General features: G+C 37.8%; 1 protein-coding gene and 1 long non-coding RNA gene across 2 annotated transcripts in view; one reads left to right on the top strand and one right to left on the bottom strand.

The window, feature by feature from the left end:
- LOC134801915 (uncharacterized) overlaps positions 1 to 2957 on the bottom strand; it is a 177424-nt gene extending 174467 nt beyond the window's left edge. Inside the window, exon 1 of the long non-coding RNA XR_010145744.1 lies at positions 2790 to 2957. This is a non-coding gene — a long non-coding RNA (uncharacterized LOC134801915). The remainder of the gene's footprint in view (positions 1 to 2789) is intronic.
- The window catches only part of LOC134801803 (B-cell receptor CD22-like), a 700667-nt gene that overhangs the window by 203908 nt on the left and 476809 nt on the right, over positions 1 to 19950 (top strand). The gene's annotated exons all lie outside the window — the stretch shown is intronic.

Here is a 19950-nt window from a genome sequence, read left to right as displayed (position 1 = left end):
CGCCCTCAAGGCGCGCGTGAACGCGGCGCGGCCGCGCGGGAACGCGGCGCACCGCTCGCTGCCTACGTCCGATCCTACTGACGTGACCTTGCGCGACGCGGCGGGCCGCCGCGTTCGCTCGGCGCAGCGCTGCGCACGCGCCGCGCGGACGCAATGGGCCGCGCGGCGCGGGGCGCGACAGAAGCGGGGCGTGATACCGGCGGGACGCAGTCTGTTTGACGTCGGTAACCTGTTAGCATGTGCCGCGGTCGCGCGGCGTGGACGCGGCGCTGCGTCGCGCTCTGTATGTGGCCAAGCCTTTAATGATAAAATAATGGAATACACCATTACTCTCTAGCGTTCGTTGAGTCTAAACAACGAAAAAATTAATGTTCTATATCTTTATTTTGCATAAAATTGATATATAATAGTCGACGACCGGTCTGGCCTAGTGGCCCTGCCTGTGAAGCCGTTGGTCCCGGGTTTGAATCATTTATTTGTGTGATGAATACAGATATTTGTTCCTGAGTCATGGGTGTTTTCTATGTACATAAGTATGTATTTATCTATATAAGTATATTTATATCGTCGCCTAGTACCCATAGTACAAGCTATGCTTAGTTTGGGGCTAGGTCGATCTGTGTAAGATGTCCCCAATATTTATTTATTTATTATTTTTATTAATTACATGATATTTTACAGCTTCACACAATTTACCTATTATTATTTCGATCTGGCTATTAATATTTTCTCCCATGTATTTATGTTTTCTACGAAACACGAATACTGAGGTCGTCTCCCATACTACAAAATGGAAATCTTCGCTAAGCGACGCGCGGGTATTGGGAAGAGTTTCCTCCAGTTTTTGTTGACAAGTTGGAACATGTCCAAATGGACGTTATGGACTGGCCAGTTTTCTGGGCTGCCGAACTGATATCGCCATTTTTGAAATTGGTAGTGTGTGAAGAGTTGTTGTGATAGGTATTTTTATGACAGCCTTAGTGTTCAATTGTTGCTTTAAGTATCTCTTTGGCGATTTACTGTTACAAAAAACGATGAACAAAGACGTTAAGGCTTAAAGAGAAAGAGAAGGAGGAGGTTAAGATGTTAAGGGATACGTTCGCCTTTGTACCTACTTCTTACTAATTTTATGTTATTTTTAATGTCTTTTTGTACAATAGTTTACTACTATTAAACATGGGGAATCCGAAAACTGAAGTCTTAGCATACTAGTTTATAACTGAAATGGGGCGTTCCACGATAATGTCGCTTACGTAACCATTCTTCTCATATGTATTTTATTCTATAAATGTTATTTATGTATTTTATGAGTCGACAATATGTCAGTTTACTTTTTTAAATATTACTGTACATCCCGTAAGTTTTGTCTATCTGGCCTGACTGGAGTTTTCCTCTTATCTCGAAGGTTAGCTGGAAGAGATCCCTTATAGGGATAAGTTCGCCTTTGTACTTCCATTACTGTAATTTATTTTTGTAAACCTGTGTTGTGTACAATAAAGTGATTACTAATACTACTACTTCTGAAATTGGTGAAAAAGCGGTATTGGGTCAGGTAATATTTCAACTTGGCTAGCTTGGCTTGGCCGTAGGGCTGGCGCGTACCTCTCTCAGCGTATCGCCCTAGCGGTACAGAGAGGTAACGCCGCCAGTGTAATGGGGTCCATGCCGCAGGCTGACCTGTTGTATGGTGTGTTATTTTTATGAGCGGGGTGGGGGGGGGGGCTTATAGTTAAGTTAATTATTAAGTATTTTTGTATTTAATTTTAGTTGTAATAATATATAGTTTAGATTGTTATTTGTTAGTTTTATGTTATTAATTTTAATTTTTAATTTAATTTTTTATCGATTTTAATTTTAATGTATTGTCATCTAAATTTAAATTCTTGATCATGTATATAAAATATTGAAAAGAATAAAATCAATCACTTGGCTAGCAAATTGGCAGTATATTCTCGAGCTTTACGAATTTGATTGAGATAGCTGCCATATAAGGTAAAAGCGTTACGTAAGCGACATGCCCTATTTCAGTTATAAACTAGTAATGCTTACTCGAGTTTTCGGAGTCTTATTTTATTTGTCTTTAGTCTATAAAGGATAACTCACGCTAGGCCGGGCCGGGCCGGAGCTTCCGGCGCTTCGTTTTCTGTGGAAAGCACCACGTGATCACCGATCAGCCGTCATAGAAAATGACATGTCGGAATGCCTTGGCCCGGGCACGGCCCGATCTATCGTGAGTCATCCTTAAAGGGACCTTTCTCTTCAAATCGGCTAAATGATTCAGGTACCTACCTTTGAAGTGAGATTTCAATTACTTTGTAAACTCAGCCTAATAATTTAGACGTCTAGTCTAATTAATGCTGTGCCCTGGGATTTGCTGGATGCCTGTGTCTGGCCTATTAAATACCTCGTATAGACTCCGCATTATGTAGCTTAATTTCTCAGTACGACTACCACCAGTTTTGACATTGACAGATACGCTCGCGTCTACGTAAATTACTTTCTATACATCTCGCTTGCACTAATATGCGAGTACGAGCGAGATGCATAGAAAGTAAGTTACCTAGACGCGAGCGTATCTGTCAATGTCAAAACTGGTGGTAGCCGTATAGAACCCCAAGTGTAAATTTAATTGTATAGCGTGACGAGCGTTCGCGTTTGCGATATGTCTATTTTTATATAGGATTTTGAACAGCGCGCCAAGCGGGACGTTTTGGAAACTCAAAATCCCATACAAAATGACACTTAATTACTAATTGAGGTTTGTAAAGTTTTATGAAGGTTATACTTACAGTAAAAAAAAAGCGCTGGTGGCCTAGCGGTAAGAGCGTGCGACTTGCAATCCGGAGGTCGCGGATTCAAATCCTGGCTCGTACCAATGAGTTTTTCGGAACTTATGTACGAAATATCATTTGATATTTATCAGTCGCTTTTCGGTGAAAACATCGTGAGGAAACCGGACTAATTACAATAAGGCCTAGCTATATTCCAATAATTCCGATACCCTCTGGGTTGGAAGGTCAGATGGCAGTCGCAAAAACTAGTGCCTATGCCAATTCTTGGGATTAGTTGCCAAGCGGACCCCAGGCTCCCATGAGCCATGGCAAAATGCCGGGATAACGCCAGGAAGATGATGATACAGTCTCGTGTCAACTGTAGGATATGTTCCGTCTATTTGACGTGATCTGTGGAACAGCTGTTCACCTGCTTTGAAGATTGATGGCACAATGGTTGTTAAGGAATTTGTTTTAATTAAAATGTCGCGTTAAAGTGAAGAAGTTGGGTCGAAAAAGAGTTGTGATGAAAAATAAACTAACTAAAGTAGCTAATCCATTTAATGTTATTTTTGTCATTTAGATTTTATTCTAGAAATTATTAGTGTCCGACCGAAACATGTTTTTTTGCCGAAACCGAAACCGAATGTTCGGCTTTGGCTCTAGTTTCGGCCGAAACCGAAACCGAAACCGAAACTTTTGTAGACTTGTTAAAATCGTTGAAAAAATGTCATAAAACCGCTTTTACACGCATATTATGGGGCTGTCAACACACAATGTCCTTGAAATTGATGTTACTTAAGCAGTTTTTTAAGAAAATTACTAGAGTTATACCAAGATAATTCTGCAACGATTTTGATAACACACGCAGAGCAAGTGTTATTTTAAACGTCAAAACTTCTATGAAATGGTGACGTATAAATAACATTTGCACTAGTTGCACTGCGTATGCTATCAAAATCATTGCAGAATTTTCTCAGTCTAACTCTATTTATTCATCAGTCAAGCTAACATGTAGATACAGGGTCAACCAAAAACGCGAGCGCAGCGAGCGCGAAATTTTTTGTTAACAATATCGCAAGGCCGGGTACCAATCTTCACCTGGGCCTAAAAGTCCGAAGTGCCCCAGTGAGGCGAACTTTCATGCGAAGTCAAAGCCGTGCTTCAGGTTCAGGATAAGTAGTTGAGCACAGACTCCAACCAATGTCCATTGTATTAAAAAGCGAGCATGGCGCAGCGAGGCCAAAGCTAAGCTGAAGTAGAGGACATGTGGAACACAAACCAAAGGTAAATTGGTGTAAAAAGTGAGGCTAAGGTCGAGCATTCGCATGAAAAACTGTACTGGGGACACTTTTAAGGGATTTTTCTTCGTTTTAATCAATAGTCAGCTGTTCAGCCTCGCAAAATATTAACTATTGAGAAAATCAACTTTGCGGCACTAGTTGAGCGTAGCCTTTAGCTTTAGAGGTAGATAGGAAAATGACTGAATAAGTGAGTGAATGAGCGAAAAAGACCTCGTTCTACTCGGGCCTAACTGATACTCGGCCAACGGCTACGTGTGACAGTGCTATCTCATTCACTCCGATACGATTAGACAGTGTGCGCGTTATAGGTATTGACAGCCTCTTAAGACTGGCCTGGCTCTGGCTCTGGCCGGTCGACGAGTAGCGCCCTCATTAGTGGAATTGTGTTTTATAATAAACCAATTAATTTCTGTACCTATACATGAATCAGTATATGTAGGTATTAATATTGTTGTCCTACTTATTCCCCAACTTTTGGTCTATGTCCGAATTACCATTACGTAAGTTTCGGCCCGGCCGAAAGGTTCGGCCGTTTTTTGGCCGAAACCGAAACTACAGCCGAAACATGATTTTTTGGCCGAAACTGGCCGAAACCGAAACCGAACCTTCGGTCGGACACTAGAAATTATAGACTAGTATTTTTTATAATTTTTTTTATGTTTGACGCTACTTTTGTGAAATTCTTAGTGTTAAATTTGATCTGTATAATAAATCCAATGTTATTATGGAATAATATTAACATCAATAAATTGCTCTGATAATTAGATTAAGATTAATTACGATTCATAAAACCTTGTTGCTAGGCCTACATGAATAAAGTATATTTTGAGTAATGTTTACCGTAAAATGTATTTACTTTGCTCCAAAATACAAAATTTAATTTAGTTACATTTTAAAATTATTATGTTGTGGTAGGTATGCCGATTTTAAGTCGCTAACGCTCGGTTAACCAGACATAAATGTAAATATATTATGTTACTTAAATAGAATAGAATAGAAGGGGACGGCTAGATTCGTGTAACTTTTTAGATCGTAGTATTAGAGTGTGTGACTGTGTGTGTAAGTGTGAAAATGTAAATGTTGCCTACATTCGCATACTTGGAAATTTTCCGTCACCTCATAAGTTCTCATAACTGAAACTAACAATCAGATACAAACTCCATTTTCCAATAATTACGTACCGTCAGCATACTCAGTCGAACACAAACGCCGTAAAATAGCGTTAGCAAAACAGCCGCGCCTAATTAGGGAATTAGTGGCATTTCGTAATTAGCGAATCGTGTTGCTCTCTAATCATAATTGGTCTGGTTGGAAATGATTTGTGATATATTGTAGTTGTAGTAAAATAAAGCAATAGTAGATGAGTCAAACTCAAAACCATGTACAGGTCTTTTCTGTGGATAATACCCAAAGTTTAAGGGCTATAAAGGCTCATTTTCTTATTTAACCCTTATCCACATGTAATGGTACTCCTTTTATTTAGATAAGTATGATAAAATCATATTGATCTAAATAAAACCTTCCAACCATATTGCCCATACGTTAATGTAGTGCGGTACTATCAGTGTTGGCCGAAAGTTAATGCGAATTGAAAATGTTGGCCATTAACCATTATAAATTGAACCTTAAAACGTAACGGACGATTACAGTTTACGATTCAATTTAATAATGGTTAATGGCCAGCATTTTCAATTTGCATTAACTTTCTGCCAACACTTGTACCTATACATTTTCGCGGCACGCGCAGCTGCAGCGGCGGCTGAGTCTCAGGCGGCGGTGAAGCGCCAAAAATATGTTCCTTTGGGCTCGGGGTATATTTTCGTCCCTTTTGCGGTGGAAACGGCGGGCTGCTGGGGTGCTGACGCGAAACAATTTGCGCGTGACATAGGCCGTCGACTCAGGCAAAAGGGAGAGGATCCCCGCTCCGAATCGTGTCTGGTGCAGAGGCTGTCCTTAGCCATCCAGCGGGGTAATGCCGTGAGCATTATAGGCACTTTTGCACCGGAACCGATAAAGAACGGGTTTGACTAATAGTTACTTTCTTTGTAATTATTTGTAAAAACCTATGTTAAGAGCCAACGGGAGTGGTCATTTCTCCATACAAACGTACTCCTCGTTTTCCTCCGTGGTTTTTGAAGCTAGAGCAATGATTTTTTCAACACAGATTAATATTGTCAATATCTGTGTCGGACCGTTTTGCTTTTTTTGATATTTTTGTTTTTTAAGGCGCTAGAGCCCTTCAAAAATGGCCAAAATGGCCTAATTGACTATGCCGCAACGAGAGGCGTGGCATTCAAAACTGATATCAATTAGCCAAAAAAGCAAAACGGTCCGACACAGATAATTTCATAATCATTTAGATTTCCAAATTTGGTTACGATTGGTTAAGTTTTGGAGGAGGAAACAGAGGAGTACGAAACCTCGATTTTTGAGATTTTTACGCAGGATTTTTCGCCTTGTCCTTATCGCACTACTTTTAGGTGCCGCTTCCGTTAGCGAGACGGGTATATTTACCTAAAATATTTAAAACTCAGCTCCTGTTTCGTCTTAATGTATTTTTAATGCAATAAAAAACTTAAAATAAGGTCATAGGTATTAGGTATTATTATTATTCTCTTTATTTATTTTTCGTCTTAAGTTAGGTTTGTTATAATATGAATATAAAAGTAAAATATAAAAACACTTACAAAACAATAAAAAATACATATAAACACATTATAAAAAACCTAACCTAGGGTGCCGCCGGCAGCGGGGCTTGGCCCAAGCTGCCGGTGGTCAGGGCCGCAGAGTGAGGAACCGACGTACTATACGCGCCGTGTCCAATATTACCGCCTTCTGCATCTGACCCTTGATCCAACCACCCAGCGAGAGTCTCTCTAGGTGGTGGTCGAGACTCTTCGCTATGAGACCGTTCGCTGTTATTATTATTATTATTAGGTAGGTATCAATAGTTGTGAGAACTCTACTCGCCCGCTCTAGCGAAACAGTGTACTACGCGACCTAAAGTTCCGAGTTCCGACCAACTTTGATAGTAATTAGAACATAGTCATTGCAATATAGTGCAAACTTGCAAAGTGACTAGCGGCAAAATTGCCATCGGGCAATGTAAGTTCTGTGAGATGAACTTTGCGGATGCTTGATTGTTCAAATTCCAGATTTTGGACTTTATTGCTAAGTCAATAAGGGTCGCGATGGTTTTACTTTATGCTCTGGAACATTATAAACAACTTTATGTCATGTGTGTTGTGTTGTGTTATTGAGGTTTGAACTTCGGATTTGTCCCAACTCACCCCATTTTACGGTACATACCTACATTGCAAGTTAAATAAAAACTTCTAAAAATATGCGGTGGTTAGAAACTTTCGGTGCTCGTTTCCACACACACACTTGGCCTAATTATTCAACTTAAGAAATTCAAAGAATAAAGAACTGGGCCAATATTCAACTTAAAAAAAAAACTCAAAGAATAAAGAATTGTGCCAAACTTTAGCAAAGTTTTCTGGGTCAAGTGAGTGAACCTTTTTTCGTCTTGGGATAAACATTAAACGAGACCCTATATCCCATTTGTCTTAATCTAGTACTAATGCAATTAAGTGTAATCATTTAAATTTATTTTTTAGGGTTCCGTATAAAAAAAGGCGTGAATGGAACACTACTAGGCCTGTCTCTGTCATTTAGGATACTGGACCTTATAATATTATTCATAAAAAGCTCATTATTGTGTTGTGGGTATTAGACGACTGTATACATACATATACAGGGTAGCCAAAAAATAAGTCCTTCGCGTTACCAGGGAGGTTTTGGGATTATACTGAGCAACTTTTACTATGGGACCAACCCCGAAATCGCGAAAAAAATATTTGGCTGTTTCATACATTTTGGCTGGTCTATTTTCTATGGGAGGGTATTTTTCGGGGTTGGTCCCATAATAAAAGTTGCTCAGTATAATCCCAAAACCTCCCTGGCAACGGGAATGCACTTATTTTTTGGCCACCCTGTATAATAGATTGATAATTACTTATTTAAATACATAGAAAATATCCATAACTCACGAACGATCTGTGATAAACACACAAATAAATGCCCCTACCAGGATTCGAACCTGGTACCTCCTGTTTCGTAGGCAAACTATTTGTAAACCAATTTTAAGGACTAAAGTAGGTACTTTCTTGATTTTACTATACCAGTTACTATAATATACTGGCTTATGTGTCAGGTCCGATATCGGCGCCGTTACACTAGTTCGTATTTTCCACAATGTCGTAACCGCCATATATCCTAGACCAACATATGCCTTTTCGTAATAGTTAGTCTTTATACGTTTACAGAAAGTCTTAACCGCCATGGCTGCTAAGGCTGGCGTCCACTAGACTCGCCGAGGCGAATCGCAATAATTCGCCTCCTATATTTTCTATGCAACTGCGTCCATTGACGAAGAGCCGCGGCGCGCCGATTCTTGTGTAATAAAAATATAGGAGGCGAATTATTGCGATTCGCTTCGGCGAGTCTAGTGGACGCCAGCCTTTAAAGCAACATACGCCTTTTTGATTTTTACAGATAAAAGGAAATAAAGTGCCTTTTAAAAGACAGTATCTCGGTAATAGATGACAGGATAGTGCGTTCGTGTAGACCTTTAGTACTATCACCCACAGTGTTAATTGTACATCGGTGGACCTTATGCTTTTTGTAATAAGGTCCACCAATGTACAGATAGGAGTGTTGCTGTTTGTACCTATCTAGAAATAAATTATAGTTTCAGGTGTCTGCTGTTGTTTCTTACTTGACTTCAACTTCAACATTTATTCAGCAAATAGGCCACATTGAATTTACATACAAGCAAAAATAATAACAATAACTAATACAAATACAACTAACTGCAACTACCTTGAGGTGGGTAAATTTTAGTTTTCAATAGTTTTTTTTTTTTATTAGATAGGGTAATTCGTCAGTCAGTGGCCACTGTTTAATAACTGGCCACCTTATACTAAAATGAATTCTGTTTATAGATGAAATATAATTAATTCTTAGTGTATATAATATAAAGTGGCTAGTTATTAACGGTGGCCAGTAATTGACGATTTACCCTATTAGATATATAAAGCCAATGAACCACTGAATAACAGGCCGCCGGACGGTATCGGCCTGTCAGTAAGAACAAAAATTTCACAGTTCAGTACAGTTCCGAACAACTGACCGGCTGATATCGTCCGGCGGACTGTCAGTCAGTGGTCGGCTTTAGACAAGAAGCAGTACTGTAGTCTTCTTCTAATGTACTCGTAGTCTTATCCTATCGGATGTCGGCATTTCATTCGAAAGTTATTTTTTGCCGATTTTTTGGTAACTCTAGAGTCATTATTGGTAACGCCATAGACGTGAAAAGCGTCGGTCTAAAAGTTATCGCCCAAATAATAAAAATATTCATGTTATCTATGAAACAATCATTTTAGAAAGGGCTTGGGAAACACCTTGTATATAATTAAACTCCGATTGTCCCTATTCAAGACATCGTAGTTTACAGCCTTATTACGTTAGTTCTATTTGCATATTATGATAACAACCTTAAAATTCAACTCGTCATACAGTACCTGTGCCTGAAGATTAGGGTTACCATAGATTTTCTATTTAACAGGACAGGCACACACAAAATCAGAGACAATAGGGTTGTTTAAATGTAACATAGGTTCCAATACATGAATAGACTTTTATTAATCAAATGCACTTTCCAAAAATACATACTGCTTGGTCACATGGTAAATCGGGAAAGCGGCCCGAGCAGGGTGGGCACCCACGGGGTTGCCATTAGGGTTGCCAACCGTACTATATTATATAGTATTGTACTATATTTTGGCTCTCTGTACTATATACTTTTGGAACAATACTATATAATATATAGTACGCTAAAATACTATATTTCCAATTAAACGTATATTACACTCATGTTTAGTATTTTATCTAAAAGTACTATATTTTTTTGAAATGTACTATATTTTTGATGCCTTATTCTGGAAAATATTATATTCCACCAAAAAAAAGTTGGCAACTCTAGTTGCCATATTAAAGTAAAACGTTCCGTTACATCTATTTATGTGCCTTCTATGGTACAAGGGTTAGATCAAATCAAATGTCATTTATTTTCAGGCATCTAAAGTCCATAGATACATACTGACCTTAAAACTTTTTAATACTTTAAGTTTAAAATTAATTTAGCGCACAACATTTTTTTGTTGCATCACCTGTTTTTGTGTAGGAACCGGCAGATTCCCACTGAACCACCGAAATACCGAACCAGGCCAGACGTCCGCGCTCACGATAGAGCGGCCATTTCTGGTCACGTAAGCATTGTACAAATATTGCTAGAAATCTACACACCTATCCAGGAGGTGTGCCAATAAATAGTATTTTATGTAAGTTCTCTAAAATTCTCTACATTTTTAAGAAATTTAAAGTACCTAATACTACTAAAAATCGCTTACAAATTCAGTAAGTTTTGGTGTAATTAATCAAAAATTTGGGCCAATGTTCTATCCTGAATCAAATTCCTTAAATATCGAGACATGACAAATTTAGTAGCTGAAAATAGGAGTCCCGTAAAATTCATGACATCTGGTCACTCTACTGAAGATTATATCTTAACCAGTATGAATACGTCATTATTGTCATTAATCTAAGAGACGACGTCACGTGCGAGACACAATCTAATCTCCTCGGGAGCCCTTCAAAATCGGTTTACATGAGGATCTGTTAATGAGTATTTGGTACGAGTATTTGCTTCGTACCGAGTATTTTTACGTATTTTGCATGTCAGTTGTGATACCAGTTAATTTTTTAGTAAAATGCTCATATAAAATAAAATATCTGGGAGACCGAGCTTAGCTCGGAAAACATATAAAAACTCAAAAATGCGCGTTTTCCCAGAGATATGAGTTATGACGTAGCTAGAACGATTTTTCGCCCCAAAAAACCCACCATATAGCAAATTTCATCGAAATCGTTAGAGCCGTTTCAGAGATCCCCAAAATATATAAATTATATAGAAATTAATATATATACAAGAATTGCTCGTTTATCGGTATAAGATACCTTATTACTATTAGGTAATACCCAAATATGCATTTTAATTATAATTATACTTGGAAATGTTGTAGTATATCTTCATGAAAGATAAAAAATACTATTTAAAATTAAAATGATCAATTGAATCTTCAACGCGAAGTTAAAGATAAAGATAAAAAATAGTTTATTCAAGTAGGCATATTACAATGCGCTTATGAACGTCAAATAAACCTTTACCGGCTCCAACCCTACACCTCTGCCCCGAGAAGATTTAAATCCCCCCTCAATTGGAGGAGGGTATCCCAATATGGGACCGGCAACAAACTCGGCGGGACACATCTTTTCAAAACATTATTACATCTTATAATTAACATGCATTACGAGTAATTAAGAAAAATACAATTTAGATTACTATAGAATTCATGCAATTATACTCAGTAAGTACATAACTTTATACAAATACGTAGCTCTTTCAGAAAACATATCAAATTCTTACAAAAGGAAAATAAAATAAAATCAATAAAAGAATTGATGTTAGATGAAGAGTTAATGATTCTAAATCTTTTATTGTGACAAAAACGATTTGACTAGATATGAGTCTGTAGATTATTAGACAGATATATGTTTTTAATCCCATAACTACCAAATAAACCAATATTATCGTCTACCGTCTGTCAAAATCAAATACTCCGCAATCTCCGCATACTGAGTATAAAATACCTTGTCCGAACATATTTACCCCGCTCCCCAAAATTTGGGGTCCAAATACCTGCACCAAACATCGCTTGAGGCGTGTACCGTGAAACAAATGACAGCATCAATCGAGACCCACAGTTTGGGGGCAATAGATAACGGGAAAAATCGACAGCGAACACAAAATCAAAAGGACGTATCTCACAAAGAAACCCGTATAAAGTTACGTCCTTTTGAAACGATAGAAAAAACCCGACAGCCTATTCTAACCTACTTTCAAAAAGACGTATATTACAAAGAATGTTTTATATAGTTACGTCTTTTCGACATGAACGAGCGAAATCGAAGGCCTGTGTTGCCTTCCAAAATTAAAAAGACTTACGTAACAGATACTTAAATACTTATATGTCTTTTTCTTTGTAAGATAGTACTAGATGACTATTCAAATCCAAAACGTCTTAAGTCATAAACCAACAAGTATTTGGATAAGTCCTTTATAACGCGGAAATGCTGAAAGGATATTATAATCCCTTTCTATGGATGAATGCCTTAACGTGTCAAGGCTCTATTGTCATTGGCATAAGGTTCCATATCGTCTGGCCTATTGTATCAATCAATCAATCAATCATTGAGAAAAATGGATTGGTTTAGTATACTTGTGTATGTAGATCACTTCAGCCAAACGCCAGTTATAATAAAGACAATGTTTTTTTCTGAAGGTATTATCATTTAGAACCTTTTTTTTAACATTAGAAAATACTCTACAGGAAGTAAGCGTGCAATTTTTATCTGGTTTCTTAATTTTGAATAATAATGGAAATATGGTTTCAGTCCAGTGGGACTATTTCGCCAGTATCAAGGTGTTAGGAGCTAAATACGACTAAAATGGTACGGTTAGTACAAGACAGTGTACGATTTTATTAGCTCTTGTAAAGCGATAGCTGGACTTTACAAGTAGCACGTGGACTACCGGCCGTTGACTCCAAAATGGTGGTTAAACGCATTTCAAGATTAATTCTCCATTAACTGCACACTACCATATTAGTTTACTGTATAATAAGATTAAAATAAGCTATCGATATTACACTTTAAACAATATGAGCAAAAAACAAAGGAATTAATCGCGACGCGTGACTATCAAGATGGCGTTTTTAGTTGGAAAAATGACACTTTTGACACTGACAGATCAGTATCATATCGGTGAGACATCTTATAAGCATTGTTCGAATTGGGCCGCCATCCGCAAAGCACGGAACAAGCCGCTTTCATCTTTTGATGTACGACTCGAAGCGTCTACGCCAGTTGCTACGATAGGGTCTACGATTTGTAGCTACGAGCTACGCAACTGCGGTGCTACGGTTCGCTTTGGTATCGAATAGTTTTCACTTGCACTTGTCAGATGTCAGATACAACTCATTTTCCCCTGCACACAAATAAACTTGTACGAAACGCTTTCAAGTTTGATATTATATTTGTTTGGTAGGTACCTATTTTCGTGCGGCCCGATTCGAACTTTAAGATACGTCAAATATTACGTCTAGATACGATATGGATTAGATATGTCAGTATCAAAAGTGACGTTTCTTCAAACAGAAACTGACATATCGTATATAGACGAAAAAAATTGACGTAGGTATTGGTTTCCCTCTTGCACGTAAGTACCTATATCTAAAACGTAAAATATAACTACCGATACCGTCAACCGGGGTGAATAGGGATGACTGGGGTGAATAGGGACAAAACTTGAAATGTGATTTACCTATCAATTTCTTAAAAAAATACACAAGTTGCATCATACAAAATCGACTATTATTTTCAATCGTATGATATAATTTGTGTGGGTATTTTATAAGAAGTTGTCAGGTAAATCAAATTTTTCGGTTTGTCCCTATTCACCCCAGCCATCCCTATTCACCCCGATTGACGGTATCACTTTTAAATCTAAATACGCGTTTCAATAAGTATGCATGCGTTCTTAAATAATCATACCGCATTTTATTTAAATATTTTACTAAGAATCTTAAGTAAGAAAAAAATTACAAGTCCAAATCATCTCAACCATGGTATAATAATATACTCCGCCTGGTACTCCATTCCCGTCTTTTCTAGGTCACCTAACTGACATGGGCCTACGTCATCATGCGACAGCGGTATATGATAATATGCGATAGCGCTATATATAGCGGCCATGTTGTTGTGACGTAGGCGCGTGTCACTCTGGGAATGGAAGACCATGTTTTATTAGACTATGATCTCAACTACATACTATGTAATCTTAACACCTATAGAAAGTTTAGTATTTTAAGTAATCGTAAAACATTTTATCGTACTATAACAAATAAACACAACAAGATACAAAATAATGCATAATTATTTTCCATCGTATTTTCTCGGAAACGTTCGTATTTGTCATGCTACTTCAGTCAACCTCAGTACTTTTTGTACCGAGACTGACTGAAATAGCAAGACACGTTCGTACGTTTCCGTGAAAATACGATGGAAAATAATTATGCACTAAATCTGTATATGGTATTATAAGTAATCGTAATGGTACATTACGATACAAGTGCGAAAAGAGTGTTTTAAATCGACACGAGTTGCGAATTACCTTTTCGCACGTGTATTGTACAACATTTTACAGTACATTTTGGCCCTTTAAATTTTTGACATAGGCACGTATTGTCCTTAAACCCGCCCTAGGGCGGTAAAGTAACACCATATGTACTGTAAAGCATTTTACTGTAAACAAAAATAAATAAACCCAACAAGACATAAAATATATGACATTCTTGTTTATAGATTAACAGTCAAAACTATTGTTTAAACTAACCTAATCCTAATAACATTGTAAACAGGAACGGGTAAGTTTTGATTACTTCCCGGTCGTAAAGTGGAGGTTTACGCCCGTTGTTTAGTATTTAGTCGAGTAGCGAGTCAGTTAGCTGTCAGTCGAGTAGGATACTATTCAAAGTGCTAAATAGGCCCTTTTTTATTTTTTGACGAATTTTCTTTAGATTTTTTTTACAATTTGGCACATTTGATAAGCTCCTCATTCTGGACGGAATACGGAAAATCAAATCATCCTAACACAAATGTAGTTTCAGATGTAGTCTTAGAACATTTAATAACTGGAGTCGCCTTTAAGAGCTTACCCAACTTGCACAACTGTGAAAACTTTTGTATGGACTGACATGGCTATTTGCACGTTACGTACAAATCATGTAGAAATAGCAATACATTAGACGTCCCTCCCCCGCAAAAATCGGCAGACTGCTTCGTACAGCAAAATGACAGCGATGACCTCACCAGTTACTAAATGCTCTAAGGATGTAGTGCATAATTGTTTTCCATCGTATTTTCTCGGAAACGTTCGTTTGTCATGCTACTTCAGTCAACCACAGTACTTTTTGTACCGACACTGACTGAAACAGCAAGACACGTTCGTAAGTTTCCGTGAAAATACGTTTGAAAACAGTTTTGCACGACATCTGTGGGTATGTAATGTTTGTTAATTGAGTACAAAAGAGTATATCAGAGCTTTGATAAAACCCAGGTTTTGCACCCTTTCAGACACATCCATTTAGACTAATGAAATATGTATTACCTTCGAATTTCGTTTGTACTCTTGTTACGAGGGATTAAAATATACTTTATCTCTTAATGGATACTTTTACTTAAAAATACGTGAAATAAACAGAGCTTTTAAATGATAATGGAGAAAATGTTTGGCCATCATCAGATTAATTAAAGTAAAATACAGTGTAAAAGCCTTTTTATATTTATTTTGTACAGAAAATCCAGAAACTCATCTGTACACGTGTAGCACACAAAGTTGAAAATTAATTAAATTATTTTATATCAAGAAAGTCGCAAAGGAACTGTGTATAAAGGAAGTAACAATACAAATAAATTGGGAACGCAACAAATAAAGGAACCTACATATATAATTTATATAATAATGTTAACAAAGATGTATTAAAGTAATTGCAGAGAAAACACAATAACTAAAAATCTGTCTGCCGGTCGACCTCGCGGACCACAATAGCTCCGCCATTTTGAAAAGTTTCCATTTCACATCGATCGCTCAGTAATGGTTGCGATTTTAGTCAAAAACACTGAGCCAATTTGTGATTCTTTAGAATAAGGACAGCATCATCGTCAAATTTATAAGTATTTCTAGTATTATGAGTAGGGTCAAGGAACAGTGGCTCGGTAAAAAAGGCCGGGTACACTGTCAGTACAATAATATTCATAATATGTGTACAACCGAGGGTAGAAAGCGGCGCACACCTCTCGACACCCCTGATCCGCTCACACCGATGTTGCCCTTGAGCCATCCTACTTAGATGTCGCTTTTTGTGGGGACCCATCTTGTGAGGGCGAGTCACCTTCTGCCGAAAGTAAAATTGCGTTTTATTAGGCAGGCGTCCGGTTTTTTATACCCTCAGCACTTAGTCCATCGCTTTCACCCTATCTTCTTCTTCTTAGTCGGATACTCTTGTCAGAGCAGTCGTGGTCATTGAGGTCGTTGTACGGCCTTTTTTGTTGTTTCCCGCCATGCTTCTCTATTTATTGCATTCCGCACGCACAGATTTAAAGGCCTTCACCCTATAGCCTAGTTCATTTTAGATTCCATCAACTCTCAATAGTCCTTACACCCTGGCGGGTGCTGCCTCTGCGTGCATCCCATGACACTGGCAAGGGCAGCATCCGCTCGGTGTACCCCTTACATTTCATTAAAATGTCAAAAGCAGCAGCCGTAAAGACACGTGTTGGCTTCGGTTTTCCTCCGCGCACGCCTCCCAAAGGTACGGCACACCATTATTCCGTGATGGGAAAGATATATAATATAATATAATATTGAAAGTAACTGCCAATAGGAAATTCAATTTGAATCAGGAAAACATCCCCTAAGCATACATAACACCGCTAAGCGGCTTGCCTGCGGAGTAAGATAATAGTCGGAAGAAATTGCCCGTTGCAAAGTCTACGGACACATTCGCACTTAAAACATCTGATTTTGATTGGATGTTTTAGTTTTTAAGCTGAGCTAGTTGGAGAGTATATAATTTGCCTATTGTATTAGAAACCGCAAACTGGAGTCGCCATAAAAAAAATTCAGGGCGCAATTTAATGTAGGTACTTATAATAAAGATAGTTTTATGGGAAAAATCATTTATTTACATACAATATATATACAGTGGTACTACTAAACGAAATTAATAACTAGCTTGAATCTAAAATAGGTCCCTGAGGCATTGTACCAAGGATGCCGGCGGCATTTCCTCGCTGTATCGCAAATATAGTTTATTTTTCGAGTAGGCATATTACAAATATGTCAATCATCATTTACCCTGCAGGTATAATGTATTGTACTACCTAGCGTACCCAGGTAGTCGCATGCGCCTTAGCCGGCGCCGACCACACGCTACATCTGATTGTTCATCCATAGTTATGAACCATAGCTATAACCAAAACTCGAATTAGGCTGATAGATAGACTCATTGTATTGAGAGTTAATGGAAAATGAATATCAAATCGAGAATAATGTTTTTAAACTTGGAATGCCGCTTGATAGTTGCAGGCAATTATGGGTAGAACTAAATCCTTACTCTTATTACAATGTCGGTGGAATATTGCAAAGCCTGCCACTATGTATATTATTTTCAATTTTTCCCGGGGTATGATTTGTTTTCAAACATTTTGTTGGGGTGTTTTGAAGTAATTATGTCCATTTTGGGGGCTTTTAAAGTAAGTAATAATAATATAATAATTCAGCCTATATACTTCCCACTGCTGGGCACAGGCCTCCTCACGAGAGGGTTTTAGGCTTTAGTCCCCACGCTAGCCCAATGCGGATTGGGAACTTCACAACAGCGGAGTCTTAGTAATGGGGTCCCGTTTTTACCCTTTGGGTACGGAACCCTAAAAAGCGCCATGAAACTAATAACAAAGACACTTTAATAGGTATTTTTAATTTCCATACCTTTATCCACCTACGAAAATGTATTAATATAACATTAATAGTTTTTTTTTGGTTATATTTAGAATACTCAAAAGTTCGATGTACCATCCCCCACACTGTTAACTGATAGTTCGTAAACCTTATTACAAAAGGCATAAGGTTCAACAATGGACGGTTAAGTGTTGCTCTTTGTACGGTTGAACACTGACGTCAAAATCCTCAAAAAAAGCCAAAGAAGGTCAAACGAGTACAAGTCTTAGAGTATTTAGTAACTGGAGACGCCTTGGCTGTAATTCTCTGTACAAAACAGTCTGCCGATTTTTGCGGGGGAGGGGCACGTCAAAAGTATGGCTATTTCTACATGCTTTGTACGTAACGTACATATAGCCATGTCAGATAAACGTCAGTCCTTACAAAACTGCAAGGTTTTCGGCAGAGGTGTAACCTCTTAAAGGTAACTCGAGTTATTAAATGCTCTAAGGTATAAGTAGACAAAAGAGGTCCAATTACATGTGCACTCCTCCAATAAACTTCATGTCACACACACATTCTTGACGTACTTAATTAACTAATAAAGAAAGTTCTCTGAGCACAATATACTCCAGCAAACTTTATTTCTATGAAGTTTATTCACACTTCTTCTTAAGAAAATATGAGGTCAAAAGGGTGACTTTGACTAGAAACTTTGACTATTTGTTTATTAGAGTCGGACCAAAAAAGTCTGCAGCGGATTTGATAGCCCCCGCAGTGCAAGTGACATTTATACGTCATAATTTTATAGAAGTTTGACGTTTAAAATAACTCTTCCACAGCGTGGGCTATCAAAGCTGCTGCAGACTATTCTTGGTCTGACTCTAGCCGACATTAGATTTCATAAATTAAAAAAATTTGATGGCGATGCTGTATATACATATGTACCTCGTTTTTTAGCATTAGAAAAGATCTATCGACGTGTCTTTTTATTGAAAAACGCTTTAAAAAAAAATAGTAACTATTACTTTTTGAAACCTAAATAATTGTTTTTTATTTCCTGTGACTTATTTTTCAAAAGTGTTTTTCAATAGAGAGACACGTCAAGATTCTGTAGCCTTTTTATAATGCTAAATAAAAAAACGATGTATTTAGCGCAGCTTTGGTGGAAACATAGCCTAAATACTAATTAATGTGTAAACAGGCCAACCACACATAACTGAATTGGCCGTACTGAAAAAAAGCTTTGTTTATTGTTAAAGGCTGCATACCACAAATAATTCACCAGCTTTTTCAACCGCCACATAGCCAATTTTGTGTCGTTTTTCTGCCTTTGTGCACAGTTTTTTGCCTTTTTCATTTGCCAATTAATAAAGAACAGTGTGAGGTCGATATTTTTTGCAGGATTTTTTTGCCGCAGTGGATACCGACAATGGATATTGAAAGTAATGAAAAATTGTATGTTTTATTTCTACCATGCAGTTAGAAAATGTTAAAAGAATAACAAACAGTATCAGATAGAGTTCGATCAAGATAAGTCTGCAACGATTTTACCGATACGCAGTACAAGTGTTATTTATACGTCATAATTTCATAGAAGTTTGACGTTTAAAATAACACTGCGTGGGCTATCAAAATCATTGAAGACTTTTCTTGGTCTCTCTATTAGTCTTCTTCCTATTGTTATCCCAGCATTTTGCCACAGCTCATGGGAGCTTGGGATACTTCTTCTTCTTCTTCTTGTTCTAAGTCGGTTCCTCACTGCTGAGGATCGTGACTCCGCTTACTAATTTTTTTTATGGCAGCCCTCCACTTCTCCCTGTCGGTTGCTTTGTGGAAAGCGTTGCTTAGTGTGATGTCCATCTGGGTGTATATTTGGTCACACCATCTCGTTGGACTTGGTCCGCGTGGGGTACGCTTGACAACTAATCCCATGATTTGACGTAGGCATAGTTTTTACGGAAGCGACTGCCATCTGACCTTCCAACCCAGAGGGGAAACTAGGCCTTAGTCCGATACTACTTACGACTTTACTTTTATTTAGTTCATAAGTGATTGGTCCCATAGTAAAAGTTGCTCAGTAAAATCCCAAAACCTCCCTGGCAACGGGAAAGCACTAATTTTTTAGCCACCGTGTATAAATAAATGATTTATTTTAATTACTACTTACCGATTCTGATTCATACATACCTAC

This window comes from Cydia splendana, chromosome 23, assembly GCF_910591565.1.
Source record: "Cydia splendana chromosome 23, ilCydSple1.2, whole genome shotgun sequence".
NCBI lineage: Eukaryota > Metazoa > Arthropoda > Insecta > Lepidoptera > Tortricidae > Cydia > Cydia splendana.
This window is presented reverse-complemented; position numbering and strand designations above follow the sequence as displayed.